At 47.1% G+C, this 16,973-nt stretch overlaps 1 pseudogene; it reads right to left on the reverse strand.

Annotated features, from left to right (window-relative positions):
* Positions 1-12,082: 12,082 nt before the first annotated feature.
* The window catches only part of LOC137467881 (zinc finger protein 436-like), a 36,267-nt pseudogene continuing 31,376 nt past the window's right edge, over positions 12,083-16,973 (reverse strand).

The raw sequence follows: 16,973 nt of genomic DNA on the forward strand, positions 1-16,973 counted from the left end.
CCTCCCCCTCTGTTCCCCTTCTTCCCCCTAAATAGATTTTTAAAGGCAGTTTAACCCTACGATAGTCCAATCCACATCAGTCTTTTGTGGTGCACCCTCAAATAGATGTGTTGGCACAGAAGAAGTAAGGGCCTTCTCTTCAGATCTCATTCTGTAATAAAGGGAAGGGAAAGATGAAACAGGCATTTCATGTTTGTCTGTTTTCTCGCCATGTCATCTCATGAACATGCACTCCCCTTGGCCAAGAGTAGTACATTCAGACACTGAATGTCAGTGTTGAAGAGGGGACTGAGAAGAATGAAGCTCAGTGTTCCGCAATAGGAGCTACGCTTTGGGCATTTTACAAATTATTTCCCTCTTTCTCTTTCACCATCGTGCTCTTCTTGCACACTTCTTTGTCTTTTACTATTAACAGAAGTTCTGGAGGCTCAGAAAGCCCAAGTTTCATCTGAGAGAGATTTCCTCTGCTGGAGAAAACTGTTTCCATGCTTTCATGCCATGGTTCTGGGTGCTGCTGTAGCTCAGAGTTGCCTGACCCAGGGCTGCAGGAGCTCGAATGCTAGACCAGGGGCCACGAGCTGTGCTGCATCCCTCATGGGCTTGTAAGGAGCCTCTCCTTCGATGTCTGTGCAAGTGCTGGCTGACGTGGGCGCTAGGATTGCTCTTTTAATCAGGCAGTTCCAGTACCTTTCAGAAAATAATTTTCATGGCAAGTCATGAGCCATTAATCTCTCGACTAAGCATAACATTTCTTTACTCCTTGGTTTTACAGCATTACTCAAACACTGATATTTTTAATTTCACCAGCTGTCTCCCTTGACCTCTAGCATCATGCACTTGCAGGAGGAAGGATCTGGTCTTACAAGTATTTTCATACTCTGATCTCTGTGATTTATTAACCATCAAGTTTTGCCTTCAGAACTCAAGACACCATTTAAAATAATTTCTTGTGCAAAAGTGGAGTTATTGGGCAAAAGAGATCCTTGATAGCTGGGTACAAAGGACACCAGGATTGCTGTTGCTGTTTTCTTTTCAACTACTGTGCTGTGTGACCTTGAGGAAATAGGTTCACTGCAGCTTTATGGTTCTGTTTTTGCATAGGGAAAATAAGGACAGGGATAATTGCTTTCATTTGTAAAACACTTCAAGATTTATGGACTATGAATGACACTTATTAAGTGAAAAGTGCTGCAAAGCTGGCTTAGTTGCACACTGTGCTAACAAAATCTCTTATCAGCCTATTGACCCCAGCCTGAAACACTCATTAAAGTTTGTAGGACGTTTTGGTGGATGAGTTGCAGTTATTCTGCTGGAAATATCATACTGAAAGCACTTTTAAATCCATCATCTGCACTGACTTTTTTTCTATTAAAACTAAACACAACTGCTTGTTCTACCCAATTTTCTTAGTTTATTCATGAAAGTTTTGATGGGTATGTACTCATTGTTAACGCTGCTTGTACCCCCATGGCATCTGAGACCTTACAGTTCATTCCAGTCATAGCATAAACATAAAATAGCTTTAGTACTGAGATAAAAAGTTATAAAACATTAAGATATCCAGTCAACTGGTATGAACTAACAAGTTGCGTGGTCACTTTTGAATGGCAAATATTCTTTGTGTGGATACTGTATTAATTTAATTTGTGCTTGAACTTTAGCTATGCTAGACACTGGTGTTGAAAAGTTTACATATTTTTCCAATGTCAAAATGTGTAAATTTAGTATTAAAGAAACAAAGCATTTTTACTTGTACTGGAGAAAAAAAATCCTTTTGTAGCTAAGAAATTAAATGAGCTGCTCTTTAAAGGTAGGTCTGGCTTGCTTACAGAATTATTATTTATGCAGTAATGCAGGTCTACAGATGTTTTCCTTTTTTTCTTCCAGATAAAACTTGGGTTGTTTGAAAAGTGGGGAGATAGTGCAAAAGAAGATGCAGAAGAAGAGAGCAGAATGAGAACTTTGCAAGTGCCACATGCCTGCAGCCTGCTGTCTTTAGCGATGCTGTTCCTTCCAGTCACTGGAATGTCAAAACAAAATATCCTAAGACTGAAGCTTTCCTATAAAGGTAAACTTTTCAGTGTTTTTTTCTGATTCTGCTGCTTTTGTTTTGATGTGATGTTGCCAGCAGTTCATTTGTATTACTTACCAGGAAAACAAATCAGACATACAAAATAGAAGCCTTAAAGATGGATGAATTCTGCCTAGGGACGGTATTAAATTCTGGTTTTTTTTTTGTTTTGTCGTGTAGAGGCACATGTTTCTGAAATACAGCTGTCTTTTTAAACTATTATTTCTGTTTGCTCCAAGAGGATGTTAACAGACTACATAAATTAGAGGGGAGTTATACTTGAAACACTCCGAGCTGCATTGGAGATATTTCCATGTGGCTGGTGGGGATGATGTGAGACATGGAGGACATTCACATCTTCCTAGAGCATCAGAGAAGGTTGAGAGCGCTGCCTCAAGTGTTTCAAGGGGCCTGACATTTATTTTTGTAATTCTTTTTCTATCACTACGTTGGTATGTTAAACTCCACATATGTGGTTTTCTTTCTCCTTGCCTGTTTGGATCACAAAATCGTGTTTCTCTGTGGAATTTCTTAGTCTTGTGTGTAGTTCTTGTTGGGAATGGTATCTGAGGAGTTTCAACACAGACACATTTATGTATTAATGGACATTTTTTTAAAGGAGATAGATTTCATGTTTCTTTGAATGTAGATTACACCTCCACAGGCACAGAGATGTGACACTGATGCTGTCTTCTTCAGCTAAAACAAATGCTCTCCAGTTAGTTATGTTTCATCTATGTCAGCACCCTGCCCTTACGGGACCTATTTCTGCTCTGTTTTTCAAACTTATGTCTTCCTATGCATGGCAGAATTGCACTCAGGATGGTGTGATGGGACAGGCTGTAAACCCTTCATCGGGGCTTATGATACGTTTGTCATGAGTTTAACACCCAGAGGAATTTATTGAGTAAGCAGAATGACATGCTATTTATTTACAAGCTTCTCTTTTGCTAGATTTGCATGCCACTGTGCATGCTATTCCACTGTGTAGAGATGTGTTTGGATGTGTTTGTGTGAGAGAGATGGAGGAAGCAAGATCAAGGGATCTTGACAACATTTTTATAAATTCAGGAAACAGTTGCACTCACTGAAGCCAATGAATACAGAAACTGAAAACCTGACATGCGTTATGAAAGTTAGCAGTAAAACCCTCCTAACATACAGCCAGCCTTCTCACAGCTAGGCCTTTTGAGATAATTCCCAAAAGCAGCGTATACCATATGGCAATGGCATTTATTGTGGATTTGACACTCACGATTAGTGAATTCCTCTCAACTTCAAAAGCAGATAGCCTTTGGCAAAATCCTGATGGATGCATTTGGCAGGTAGAAAGGGGGAGAAAAAAAATTGTTGAGGTCAACACAGGAAAAAAAGAAATGTCTGAAATCTTAGTTTAGAATAGTGGCAGAGACCTGCTGGGAGTGGTTGGGAAAATGCCTGAGCTCGTTCAAAAAGACAATGAGCAGATGATTAATATTTAGGCCCTGACCCAAACTTTTATTAGCAACTTTATAAACCTTTCAGTTTGGCTTGAGGGATACCGTTTCCTGTCCAAACTTATCCACCTCTATCCCTGTGGGGGGGCAAATCAACAACAGATACAGATGCAAAATAGCACATAAATCTTAATTTGGAGAGCTGTGATGGAACTGAAAAGCCAGAAGAAAGAGAATTACGAGAATTTATTGTGCCTTGTCTTACTTTTCTTGGGGGGGTGGAAGGTGTGTATTTTTCCACATGGATCAAGAAAAAATTCATTGCAGTTTTTCACACTTAGGTATTGTAAATGATACCAGTATGGCTTATCATAATTAAACCATATTTTTGTTGTTGATATCAGGATGTCAGATGTACTGAATATTTAATAAAGTTGTCAGAATTAAGTCCATCTTGCTTCCCCCAAGTGTTTCAGACAAAATAATTCCAAGGTTTCTGTAAGATGTAGGAGAAATGAGCTGTCTTGCCAGTTCTCATAAGATTGTTAGTCATGTCACTGACAAGTCCTGGCATCTCTGTTCTTTGGAATTATGACTTGAAATATCATGAGGAGGAGAATACAAAGTTCTTTCCCTTCTTTGTGGGAAACAGACGAAAATTGGCAACATCAGGCAGTTCCAGAAAGCTGGTCACATGTGTGTGTTTGAAGGGAAGTTTTCATTCTCTTCCAGGTGCAGTGTGTTTATGGCATAGGTCCATCTTTCCAGAGGAGCTGAGCATTTGCTGGGGCAGGAGAGCTGAAAGTAAGCAAGATTTTGCTCCACAGTTACTGAATCTCCCAGCTGCATCAGTCAATGGTGGATGGGGAAGAGGGAGAGGGTGGGGTAGTTAAAGATGTGTCTGTAACTGCAGGAGTGCTTCAAGAAACCACAGCATGTCACAGCTCCTTTGTGTTCAGACAGCAATTAAAATTTTAGACCTTCTCTTAATGGCAGTTACAGGTTTTCATCTTCCCTGGGTTTTCATCTTCAGAAGTGGGAATCTGTTCTGGAAATGTTAAGATATTCCAGCGAGTCATGTGGGGATCAATGCAGTACAATGCATTTCTTTTATTGCATGCCCTACTCTAAAAATGTGTTCTAAAAAATTTTGCATGTATAAAACTAAAGCTACACACAACTCAATTGAAATGTGTTGTAATACAGAATCAAAGTCATATATTCTCCACCTCTGTTAATATAATACACTATGTCTTTAATCACATATCCTTTATTACCACATTTTCCCTGATCCATTAGTTGAAAAATTCTCTTCTTCACTTATACTTAACTTTTAGATACTGATTCATGTCATTACTATCCCAGAAATTGTCACTGCTTGCTCTTGTGATGTTTTTAGGGTGCTCGCTCTGCATAGACCTTACTTAATCTATGCATCTTAGATACTTCTACAAGTTTGAGGTGCTTCTATTTTTATGTTATAGCTTTAATATGCGGAGGAGCTAACAAACTGTCTTCTAATAGAAGATTGACATCTTTAGAAAACCAGGGGATGAATTATTCCTGATTTTCATACTCTTTGTCTAGCTCTGCTTTCAGTCTAGGAGAAACTGTGTGTATTTATCATTCATTTTCGTGCACCTGGACATAGCCTGTGACCTTCATCCAAACTGCAGAACTCCTTAAGCACAGAAGTGACATCCCTAAGAAGTGCATCCTCCTTGTCTGCTGCATCATTTAACATGCTCATTCCAACGTCTAGAGCAGATGCAGAAGGTTTTCATATACCAGTCTCATTCATTAATGTCATTTTCAGGACAGCATCAGTTTTGTTAATAAAGAATGGAAGAGTCTGTGTCCTAATTCATGTATGTTTAATTCATACAGTGTAGACAGTCGTGTCTCTATCTTCTGAGTAATAATATTTTTTAATTAATTGAGAGGTACTTCCATACATATTTTCTGAGTGTATCTCTAGGTTCTACTTTATAGGGGAAAGTAGACTATAGCCAAACGAGAAGATTGATTGCCGTCTCAGGAAAAAAACCCAAAAATTAAATATTTTCCACTTTGTGGCTATCCTAAAATTTCCCTGCAGAAATGCAGATTCCTAACTGCAAATGTAACCCTATTGATTTGATTTACTTTGCTGATTTTCATGGACATCTTAGTTAGTGTAGTCTTTTTTTCTCAGTGAATGCAGTTATTTTACAGAAATGTGCACCCTGGTTTATTGACTGAGGGAGATGCCCCAGCCCAGATTTGGATGTTGTCCCCAGTGACATCCACAAACATATATCATTCCCATTTGGGAATGTGGCCACGCCCCAGAGCAAGCCATGCTTGCTGTGAGCAGTGGTGACTTGGTCACAGAACCAGGAATCCTCCATTGTGACACAGTACATAGGAAAAAGCACAACTGAAGGTAACCTTTGGCTTTTAGAAGAGGATTTACTTAGCACTGTTAAAACCAACTATGGTAGTAATATCAATCTAATCAACAAGAGCATTATTCTCAGCTGATTTGTTTTTCTCCACATTGAATGAGCTAAGATGCAGTCTCACTTCCACTGAAGTCATGGCAAGTGTTTGGCTACTGAAGTAAATTGAAGCAAGATCAAATTCACACTCCTCACATTCTTTCTTCATCTTGCATAAGTAAACTGAAGACAGGCAGTTCTTTCTCCTCTGCTGAAGGATGACAGTGCTAAATCATCAGCTCCACATGGAAATTAGCCACGTTTAAAGCATTGTTTAGTTTCATGCAGTGTTTTGCACACAGGAATTTTTTTCCCCTAAGAGTGATCCATTCTTTTACCATGGTGAAAAAGCAAACAGAGAACATTCTGGTGCCAGGAATTCTTTTGAAAATTTGACTGGATGAGTACACTTGCCTAAAGTTCAGAAATGGTCCTTTGAACATGCTACTTTACAATGTCATGCATTCTGTTCTCTATTGTTTTTGCTTTAAACCTGTTTCATTTTATAACTGATGAGATGCTTGACTGTTGCATCAGAGCAGTTAGTTTGTTCAGTTTCAGTACAGCTGGCTTATCTCCATGTCACGCATCATTTAATTATCCATACGAAACATAGTTAAAATTATGTACAGCTCCTTGAGCCTCACTTAAACTGTCTGTGACACTGCAGTAATCCCAGTTCCCTGACGGGGTGTTGCACAACTATGACTGGTTGGAATGTGCTAAACTGGTGATGTAGAAGAGAGCCTAGAAATGAGTTTGCATTTTGCAGCTGTGCTTGCTCTGCTGGAAGAGGAAGCAAAACCAGACAAAGCCCTGCTCCTGTGGTAGTATCAGCAGCTGTAAATCTGAATGCTTATGAAAATCAAGGAAAGTGTGTTGAGTGAAGAAATGGGGTTTTCCTCTTGCTTGTTATTTAATTAATTTTTGGTGGTTTGTTATTTCTCAGAAAAATCTATCTCAGATTCCTTTGCGGAAAAACATGAAGTGTTTATGTGAGAGTGAAGATCCTACTACTGGAAGATTGTATAGTTACGCAAAAGAATTTGCCTGTTTTGTCTCAAAAATGCTTTCTGGAGGCAGTTATCATTGAGACTTATAATATACCCGAGATTGATGATGGATGGGCACTGCTGTCCATGCAAGGAAAGGCTCTTGTATGTGCATAAACTAAATATAAATGTGAAGGCATTTATAAATAGAAAAACCAGCAAATTTCTTACAGACTTTTTCTTTTTTTAAGCTAGTGAACTTGAAGGTCAGATCCAACTATATGTTGCATTTTCTGTCATATAATTATCATATATATAATGTCCTGGAGAGCAGCTTCCAGTCACTGACATCAACAGTTTACATAGCAGTTGAACTAAGAATAACCTGGGAGAACTGACCCATATCAACCTCTTAAGTGTAAACTGTAGCTCACAACAGTTTTTGTGTTTTCATGGTCACAGAAGGGCCTCAATTGGGTAAAGGAAGAATTGTGTTCAAAAAACACAGAACTATTCTGCTGAGTGTTCACTTTATTAAATCTTGGAAAATGAGAGGAAACAAATCTGGAAGAGTGATACTTGGCAAATAATTTTTGCTCCCTTGTAAAAAGAAGGAAGGGACAACATCAAAAACAGCTTCCCTAGAAGAATGCGGGGAAGATACATGATAAGTGGCATCAGCTCGGAAGAGAGTTTAAAACTCTTTATTGGAATACTGTTACTAATGACATCTGTTAAGCAAATCCAATTCAGAGCAGTTTTAGCAATCCCAACATTATTCTGCTACACACCAAGGGGAGAGCGTGATCAGCCTGACGTCAGTGTCTGTCTAGCAGTGGCCATCTGTGGTCACGATGCAGGTACTCAAGTCACATCCTGTTTCCCTTTCCTCCCTCCCCATTTCTGCAGTTCCATTTAGAGATGAGTTCCCCAAAGAAAGGTCGAGGAGTATAATCTCTCCTGTACTCACAGTCCTTTGGAGATAAATACACAAAGAGATGGCAGAAAGAGACAGAAGTTCCTTTCTCAGTCAAAGAGATTGGCTAACATTGTTTAAGGGAGACAATTTTGAAGATGATGGGAGTGACAGAGGTACGTCTTTGCACCAGTTTGAAAACACAAGTCTTGTCAGTGTATAACTATTCTGCAAAGTTACCCTTAGTGTAGAGAAATACCCTACTGTAGTTGCTTGTCTGCTTTTAAATAATACTTGAGTATCTATGTTTGAGAAATTAATAAAAGAAAATAAGTTTCTCAAATTGCCTGAAATGGGTCATTCTTTGTATTTAACCCTCTGTATTTAGAGACTGTCCTTCCTATACCCCTATCTGAAATAAAAACTTGTTGCAAACAGAGATGTTGGATATATGAAGTGTGCTGTCTCTCAAGCATTTCCATAGAAACGCTTGAAGCTTGAAGTGAAAATGCCCTGAAATGCCTGAAACATTGCAGCAGAGTACTCCTGAATTTTTAGGAATATTTGGAAAAGTTTTCTTCACACAGACACTTTTATACGCTCCTGGGGAACAATTCAGTCCTAAGAGTTGAAGTCAGAGAAGTCCCTAACTGCAAAACATGTGGTTTAATACATCTTTTTTTTGTCTTCTCATAACCAAGGTTTTGGCATAAAATTGTGACAGTAGAAAGTCATTTTTCTGTTTTTCTCTTTTCTCTATTCTTGGTTATCTGTGTCCTTTCGGAGAGGCTCTGCTGGTCTATTAACATAACCTTTTCCACCAGGCCTATATAATATTGTCTAGCAGTGAGAGCCACTTTCCATGCACAGCTTTATCCATGGTGAGATGCAGCTAAACAAAACATGATTTACTTCTTGCCATGCATAGTAGAGATTCATGGTCGTTTCGAAGTATTTATTCTCTTTGTCTTTGCACCGATACATCAAAGAACAAACAGTGAGATTGCAGGGTGACATCTCAGAGTCTTCTGTGACATCACACAGCAGCTGTCTGACATCACAGGGCGACATCTCAGAGTTGTCTCTGTGACCTCACAGGGGCTGTGTGACATCACAGGAGGTTGTATGACATCGCAGGGGCTGTGTGACATCACAGGGGCCGTGTGAGGTCACTGGGGAGGTGACTCTGCCCCAGCCCCCCCTCCCAGTTCCCCCAGAGAAGTCCAACGCTGCTCGTGCACAGCGGGGTCCCCTGTCCCCCCGGGTCCCCCCGCCCCTGGCGCCGCAGCCTCCCCCAGAGGATGTTCCACGAGATCGAGCCCAGAGCCTGACACAGGGCCATGGGGGGCGGGACAGGGGACAGGGACCCCCCGGCAGCGTCCCCGTGTGCCCCAGGGCCAGAGCCTGGCCCAGGGCTCCTTCACCCTGTTGCCAACGAGGGCTTGAGAGTGCTGAAAAAATCCCCAGCAAGGGAGCAGCAAAAACCAGATTTAATATTGAGCAACAGCACCACAAAGTTCCTTGGCAAGAGTCACTCTGCTCCTGACTGGACACTTCAGGCACACCAAGGAAACAAAGCAACAACAAAACCAAACAGAATCCAGGCAATCAAACCAAAAATGAACCAAGAACTGTCCCTGTGTGAGTGTGAGACACAAGGAAATGAGGGCAAGGATAAAAGGAATACAGGCCCAAGAGCTTACAGAGCTCAAACTTAACAGAACTTGACTTATACCTTAACCTTAACTTCCACCTTCAACTTCACAATTTAGCAAAAGAGCAGCACTTTACAGTATTTAACTTAACTTATGATCTATGACTTGGCAATTTCACTGAGAAATAACATTTAACAATATTCAACTTTGCTTATATTTTAAACCTAAGAACTTAGCAAAGAACAACTCTTAGCACAAATTAACTTAGCTTAGACCTTGTGATTTAACCCTACTGACAGGCCTGACTGGCTCAGCTATCCAAGGCACTCAGACCCCTCAGAGAGCAGCATTTCTGCCACATTTCCCGAGCACAGGCACTCCTGTGTGCACACAGACACAAAGAGTCAGTGCAAGGCACCTGTGAGAAATTCCCCTGAGGGCAGGGAAATGCTCCCTGCCGATGCTTTGGCATCTCCCCAGCGGGGGAAGGGTTGAGCCTGGAGGAGTGGGGGGATCGGCCCAGGCTCCCTCGTTGTTGGGGATCCCCGAGTGCAGCAAACGGGAGAGTTCCCGGCTCGGAGAGGCCCCACTCCGAGGGAGTCGCTGGCCCAGGAGAGCTCCAAGGGGCTCCTTTTGGAGCGCTGTCTGTAGGGCCCCAAGAGAGGGGCTTCAGTGCCAGCAATGTTTCATCCTGGCCGCACTTGGCATCCACAGCTTTCTTTGGCAGGGTGAGAACAGGGCTGTTGTGCCACTGAGGGAACAAAAACACTTCCCGGGGCTGCTCCTAAAGCAGCCAGGAGCTGGTTGGGCAGCAGCAGTGCCTGGTGCAGACAGTGTTTGTGATGAGCTCCAAGGAGCTGAGCCCAGGGGCTGTTGGCCAAGGCCGAGGCCCAGCGAGCATTTCTCAGCTGGCAGGGCGGCCGGAGAAGGTGGAGGCGGGGGAATAATTCACGCCCTCAGTGTGCTCCCAGTCGCTCCCAGTATTTCCATGTCTGTGCCCCAAGTGCTGCTCCCAGCCCTGATCCCTGGGGATGGGAATGTCCCGCTCCCTTGCCGGGGCAGGGTCACACCTGAGCCAGGTGTGCAGGGCAGGCCCTTGCCCTGACCCCCAGCACTGTCCCAGCTGCAGGATCTGCTTCCCACCGGCCTCTTCCTCCTGCGGCCCCGAGCCCAGCTTGGTGCTGAACAAAGGGGCTGGGCCGGGGCCATTCCCCGGCGGGGGCTGCACACCCCCCTGCCCCCTCCCCAAATTCCCTCTGGGGGAGCAGGAGCTGGGGCTGGAGCCCTGTGGGGAGGGACAAGGGGGTGACAATGGGATGGGGGGTGGTGTCACACACGCTCTGGGGGGACACACACGGCCCCGGGGACCCCCCCATATCTTCTGCAGAGCCAGGACGATGAACCCCAGCATGGAGCCACTGACCTCTGGCAGTATCTTGAGGGTGGGGTCTGGTGGCAGCTTTGGGAGTCTGGGGGAGTCACAACCACCCAAAAACACCCTCCCAGCCCCACAGCCACTCCCAGACTCCTCCAACCACCCCACAGCTCCCAGCCAGGACCCCCCCCCCAACTACTCCCTGAAAGATAAATGACCCCAAGAACCACCAAAACCCGTTTCCATCTCCCCCAGGACCCACCCAAATTCTCTGCAAGCCACACAGCCCTGTCAGGGACCCAAATCTCCCTCATAGACCCTGCCAAGCCCCCTCCCAGCACCACAAATGCCCACAGGATTGACAGAAGCCCTTCCCAGTCCCCCCAAGAGCCCCTAAACTCCCACCTCCCATGGCACTGACCAGGAGAGGTTGGTGGACAGGAACATTTACAGCCAGGACCAGCTCGGGCACTTCAGCAGTGATTTGGGCACTTTGGGGGAACATCCCGGATAGGGAGACCCAGGCCAGGCACTGGGACAGACAATTAGAATTCTTGGAGAACAGGCGGGCTCAGGTGGACACCTTTTGCCGGCACACCTATGAGATTGTGGACATGTCCCCTGCCTTTGATAGCTTCAGAACACCCAAATCCTCCCAAATATTCTATTGAACCAACCCCAAATTCACCCCCAAATCCAGGTAAATGGTGCAGCTTTAGATCTCTTTGCTCAATTTCTTTATTTTCACCCCAGTTTTGGTTGTTTAGACAAGGTGAGGAAAGAAATTATTGAAATGGAAAAGACCTCCAAGATCAAGCAGCACTGCTTGATGCCACCAGAAGAAATAACTGTAAGGAGCGGGTGAAATTTCTTTGGGGTATAAAGTCAACAAATTGCTTTCTGCCAGTGAATTTCCAGTTTAGATCAGAGTCCTGATGGATGTTCCTGCCCCTGTGTTCATCCACGTGCCTATGGGGATCCAGGAGGACATGGAGACCACCTTCCAGGTGTCTTCTCAGCAGGGATCACTGGGAATGTGGGTCACCAGGGCTCTGACCAAAGTGGGTCCTCCCATGGGGGATGGAGTTGGAGCAGGGCACGAAGCTCTTCCCACAGCTGAGGCATTTGCAGGATTTCCCTTACCGGTGCCTCTGTTGGTGTTGGGTCAAGGTAGAGCTCCTGGAGAAGCTCTTCCCACACTGGGGACACTCGTAGGGCCTCTCCCCAGTGTGGATGCGCTGGTGGGTGACGAGGTGGGACTTTTGTTTGAAGCCCTTCCCACAGTTAGGGCAGCGGAAAGGCCTCTCCTCCGTGTGAATCCGCTGGTGCCTGAGGAGACTGGAGCTGGTCTGAAACCTCTTCTGACACTCGGGACACTCGTAGGGCCTCTCCCCAGTGTGCATGCCTTGGTGGGTGACGAGGTGGGAGCTGCAGCTGAAGCCCTTCCCACACTCCCCACACTCATAGGGCCATTCCCCGGTGTGGATCATCTGGTGCTGGATCAGGTGGGAGCTCTGCCTGAAGCTCTTCCCACACTCCAAGCACTTGTAGGGCTTCTCCCCATGGTGAACCTGCTCATGGCCCACCAGCTCCGAGCTCTGGCTGAAGCTGTGTCCACCTTCCTGGCACAGGATGCCAGGGCTTTTTGGGCTCCCGGGGTCCCTTCTCCCCTCCCTCTCTGCTTTGGGCTGCAGGGGCTCCAAGGAGTCCCCCCTGCCCCTCTCCAGGCTGTTGAGGGTCCCGCCAATGACGGCGCTCCCCCCTCTCTGGGCTCCCCACTTTGGGCTCCTGGGGGACACAGGGATCTGCTCCTCCAGGCTGCCTCTGCTGTCAGCCGCCACTTGGACCCCCCAGTGTCCCCCCAAGGGGCCTTTTCCACTCAGCTTTGCAATTCTTCATTCTCCAAACATCCCCCCCAAAAACCCAACCCAGGGACCCCCCCAGGATATCTGGGCCGAGCTCCCCATCCCTGGTCACCCATGGGATGGGGGGTGATGGTCACAGGGGGGCTGCGAATTCAGGGAGGGCTCCAGCTCATGGTTCCTTCTCCTTTCCCTGATCCTCCTTTGTCCCTTCTCTTCCTCTTCCTCCCATGCCTCCTCTTCCCTCCCTCCTCCTCCTCCCCCAGGAGCAGCAACATCTTCGGTGCCCCGTTCCCGCAGCCCTGGCAGCCCGCGGCAGGAGCGGGGATGGAGCCGGAACAGGTCGGGATGGGCAGCGCGGGGCTCTCGGCTGCTCCCACCCGCTGGGGGCGGGGGGAACCCGGCCCGGGCAAAAGGAGAGGCAAACTGGGAAAACTGGGGGCTGCACATCCAAACTGGGCCTTGCTGGGGACCCTGCCAGGGGACTGCCAGCCCTTGGGGCTCCTCTCGGGAGATCTGGGAGGGGGGAACGCAGAGAGGGCTGGGGGATCCCAGGAATGGCAGCACTGGGAGTGACTTTTTTATACTGGGATCGTACTGGGATCATACTGGAGCAGCTGGGCCCATGCTGGGGCAGACTGTGGTCACACTGAGGAGACTGGGATCATATTGGGATCATACTGGGATCACACTGGGACAGAGTAGGAGCCTGCAGCGGGCAATTGAGACCATGCTGGTGCAAATAGGATACACTGGGAGTGACTGGGATCATTCTGAGTTTGACTGGGAGCAACTGTGAGCAACTGGGATCATGCTATGAGCAAGTGGAGGAACTGGGAGTCACTGGGTTGCATGCTGGGGGTGACTGGAAACAACTGGGCTTATACTGGGATCAACTGGGATCATGCTGGAGGTGACAGGGATCATATTGACAGTGAGTGCAACTACACTGAGGCTGAGTGGGAGTGGTTGTGAACAAATGGGATCATGCTGGAAGGAACTGGGAGTGACTGGGAGTATGCTGGAAGGAACTGGGGTACACTGGGAGAGACTGGGAGTGACTGGAACAAAAGTGAGGGTGAAAGGGAGGCAACTGGAACCATGTGGGGCACAACTGGTTCATACTGGGAGTGACTGGGAGCACACTGGTCTCATCCCTAGACCATACTGCAAAGGACTGGACTAATACTGGGAGTGTCTGAGACTGACTGGGAACACACCAGGCACATCATCCCCCATACTGGGTGTGACTGGGAGCAACTGGGAACACACTGGATGAAAGTAGGAGCAACAGGGACTGTGCTGGGGCAAATTGTATCATAACAGGGAATGACTGGGAGCAACTGGGCTCCTGCTGGGAGCAGACCCTGGCGGCCCCGGGAGCCCCGCACCCCTTTCCCGGCCATGCCGCCCCTCCAGCCCCAGCACCCCCCATTGCCGGGGTGCCGGCACTGCCAGGGGTTCCCCCTTCTCAGGGTCCCCGCTGGGGCTTCTGGGGCTCTTCTCTCTCTGGGCTCCCGCTCAGGGCAGCCGCGGCTCTCCCGGGGCTCCCCAAAACCGGTGTCCCCCCGACGGGGCTCTGCCGCCACCCACACTGGGATCCCCCGAAAACACCTCCCGGGGACCCCCCGATGTCCCCCCGAGGGCCAGCTGCGGCTCGGCTTTGGAGCCCTGCCAGCTCCAAACATCCCTCCCAAAGAACCCGAACCCAGGCACCCCCCAGGATATTTGGGCCGAGCTCCCCCTCCCTGGGCACCTGCGGGATGGGGGCGATGCTCCCGGGTGCTGCGAGCTCAGGCAGCGCCAGGGCCACGCGATTCCTTCTCTCCTCTCCTCCGGCTGCTCCCTGCTGCCGCTGCGCCTCTTCCTCCCTCCCTCCTCCTCCTCCCCCGCTCCGGGATCCTGAACCATGAGGGGAAAGGAGCGAGGAAAGGGCAGAAACCGTGAGGGGAAAGGAGCGAGGAAAGGGCAGAACCGTGAGGGGAAAGGGCCGGGGCCAAGGGGACGCGCTGTCCTAAAAAAGCCCGGTTTGACCCAAAATCACCCAAAAGGGCATCAAATGCAGCCTACATCCACATGGTTCGGCCTGACACCAACCAAATGGGATTAAAGTATCCAGAGGGCTCTAAAATCCAACCAAAGGGGCTTAAAACTGCCCCAAGTGTTTTATAACCCTCAAGAAATGGCTTAACATCACCTGTAAATCTTTCAAATGTGACTAAAATCCACCCTGAAAGTATCTGGTCCAGCCTAAAATCATCCAAAGGTATCTAAAATCACCAAAATGTCCCTGACACCAACACAAGAAGACCTAAAATCACCCTAAAAAGGCTTGGTTCAACCTAAAATTGCCCAAAGCAGCAAAAAACCCTACTTAAATGGGCCCAAAATACCCAAAAAAGGGACCTAAAATCACCCACACAGGATTAGGATTCACCCATATGGGCCCAGTTTTTCCTAAACTCACCCAAATGGGCCCCAGCCCCACCCCCATGGGCCTAAAATCATCCAAAGGGGTCTGAAATCCCCCCTAAACCCCACCAGATTCGGCCTCAAATCAGCCACAGGGGCTGAAAATCCACCCGAAAAGGCTCGGGATCCCCGCAAGGGATCTGAAGCCCACCCTAAACCTGCCCGGTTCGGCCCAAAATCCCCCAAAGGGGCCGAGCCCGAGGCCGAGCCCGAGATCGGCTCCGGGGTCACTCCGGGACCTCCGCGTCCGCTCCGGGCAGTTTTGGCCGCGGCCCCGGGACGGGCCTGGGCGGGACCGGGAGGACCAGGGAGGGCTCGGGAGGGGTTTGGGCATCTGGGGCTTTTATTGGGCTTTGGGGAATTGTGTTGGGAGTTTACAGGGAATTGTTGGGGTTTTTGGGGAGAATTTTTGGGTGTGGGGGTGTTTGGGAATTTTGGGAGTTCGGATTTTGAGGGGTTTCTTGGTGCTTTGAGTGGGAAGTTTTTTTCCTGGGGGTATTTGGGGGTTAATTGATTTTTTTTGTGTTTTCTTTTGAATTTTGGAAGGTTTTACTGGGATTTTGTGGGGATTTTGTGGGATCCTCTGGAATTATTTCTGGGTTTTATTGGGATTTTTAGGGGATTTGGAGGCAATTTATTGGAATTGTGGGGGCATTTAGTGGGATTCTTTGGGGATTTGGGTTTTTTAGTTATTTTAGTGGGGATTTGGGGGGGCTTGTGGGTTTTTTTTGGGTGTTGCCAAGATTTCTTTGGGTCTCGTGAGGATTTTGTGGGGCTTGTTGTGGTTTTGGAGACATTTTTGGGGGGATTTGCGGGGTTTAATTGGGATTTTGTGAGCTTTTTTTGGGATTCGAGGGTATTCTAATGGGAATTTGTGAAATTTAATTGCGATTTCATGGGGTTTATTGGGACTTTCAGGGGTTTAAACCAGATGTTGGTGCCTCTCAGCCCTTCCCCACACCCTGGGACAACTCCAAAGCCCCCCAAAATTCCACTAAACCCCCCCAAAATCCCCCAAAAATCCCAATTAAAAACTCCTAAACACCAAAGAATCCCACAAAATCACAGTGGAACCCACCAAAATTAAAAAAAAAAAAAAACCTCCCAAAAATTTCAATAAACCCCCCATAAAATAACCACCCCAAAACCCTAAAAAATCCCACAAATCTGGAATCCTCAAATCCCACAAAACCCCCATAACCCCACAAACCCAGTAATTCTCTCCAAAATCCAATAATTCCCCCTAATCTCCCAACAAAATCCCCCAAAGCCCATAAATGCCGCCAAAATCCCCCCAAAATCCCCCCAGAGCGCCCCAGACTCACCGGGGGCTGTCCTGGATCAGGGGGCACCGGCCGGTGGAACAGGAGCCACTTCAGGGGGCCCGCGGAGCTTTTTGGGGAGGGGAACCCCTGTGGTACCCCTTCCCCAGAAAGCCCCCTCCCCCGGTTCAGGAATAGCCAAACTCAAGAAAATGTAAACCAGGCTTGACTTTCCAGAAATTATTTTTGGCCGGGTTTAGCTGCATCCTCCAGGCTCAGGATCACCGGTGTATTTGCAGGTTTTGCTCTGCATCATCAGCCTGCCCAGACTCTGCTCGGTGTTTCACAAATGGAGAAGACAATGGATATTGTGCCAAGCTTCCTTGCAAACAGCAACACCTGCATCAGCATGACAGAAAAGAAGGGAAAAAAAAAAAAAAGAAAATATTCAC

The sequence above is a fragment of the Anomalospiza imberbis genome, unplaced genomic scaffold (genome assembly GCF_031753505.1).
Source record: "Anomalospiza imberbis isolate Cuckoo-Finch-1a 21T00152 unplaced genomic scaffold, ASM3175350v1 scaffold_84, whole genome shotgun sequence".
Lineage (NCBI taxonomy): Eukaryota > Metazoa > Chordata > Aves > Passeriformes > Viduidae > Anomalospiza > Anomalospiza imberbis.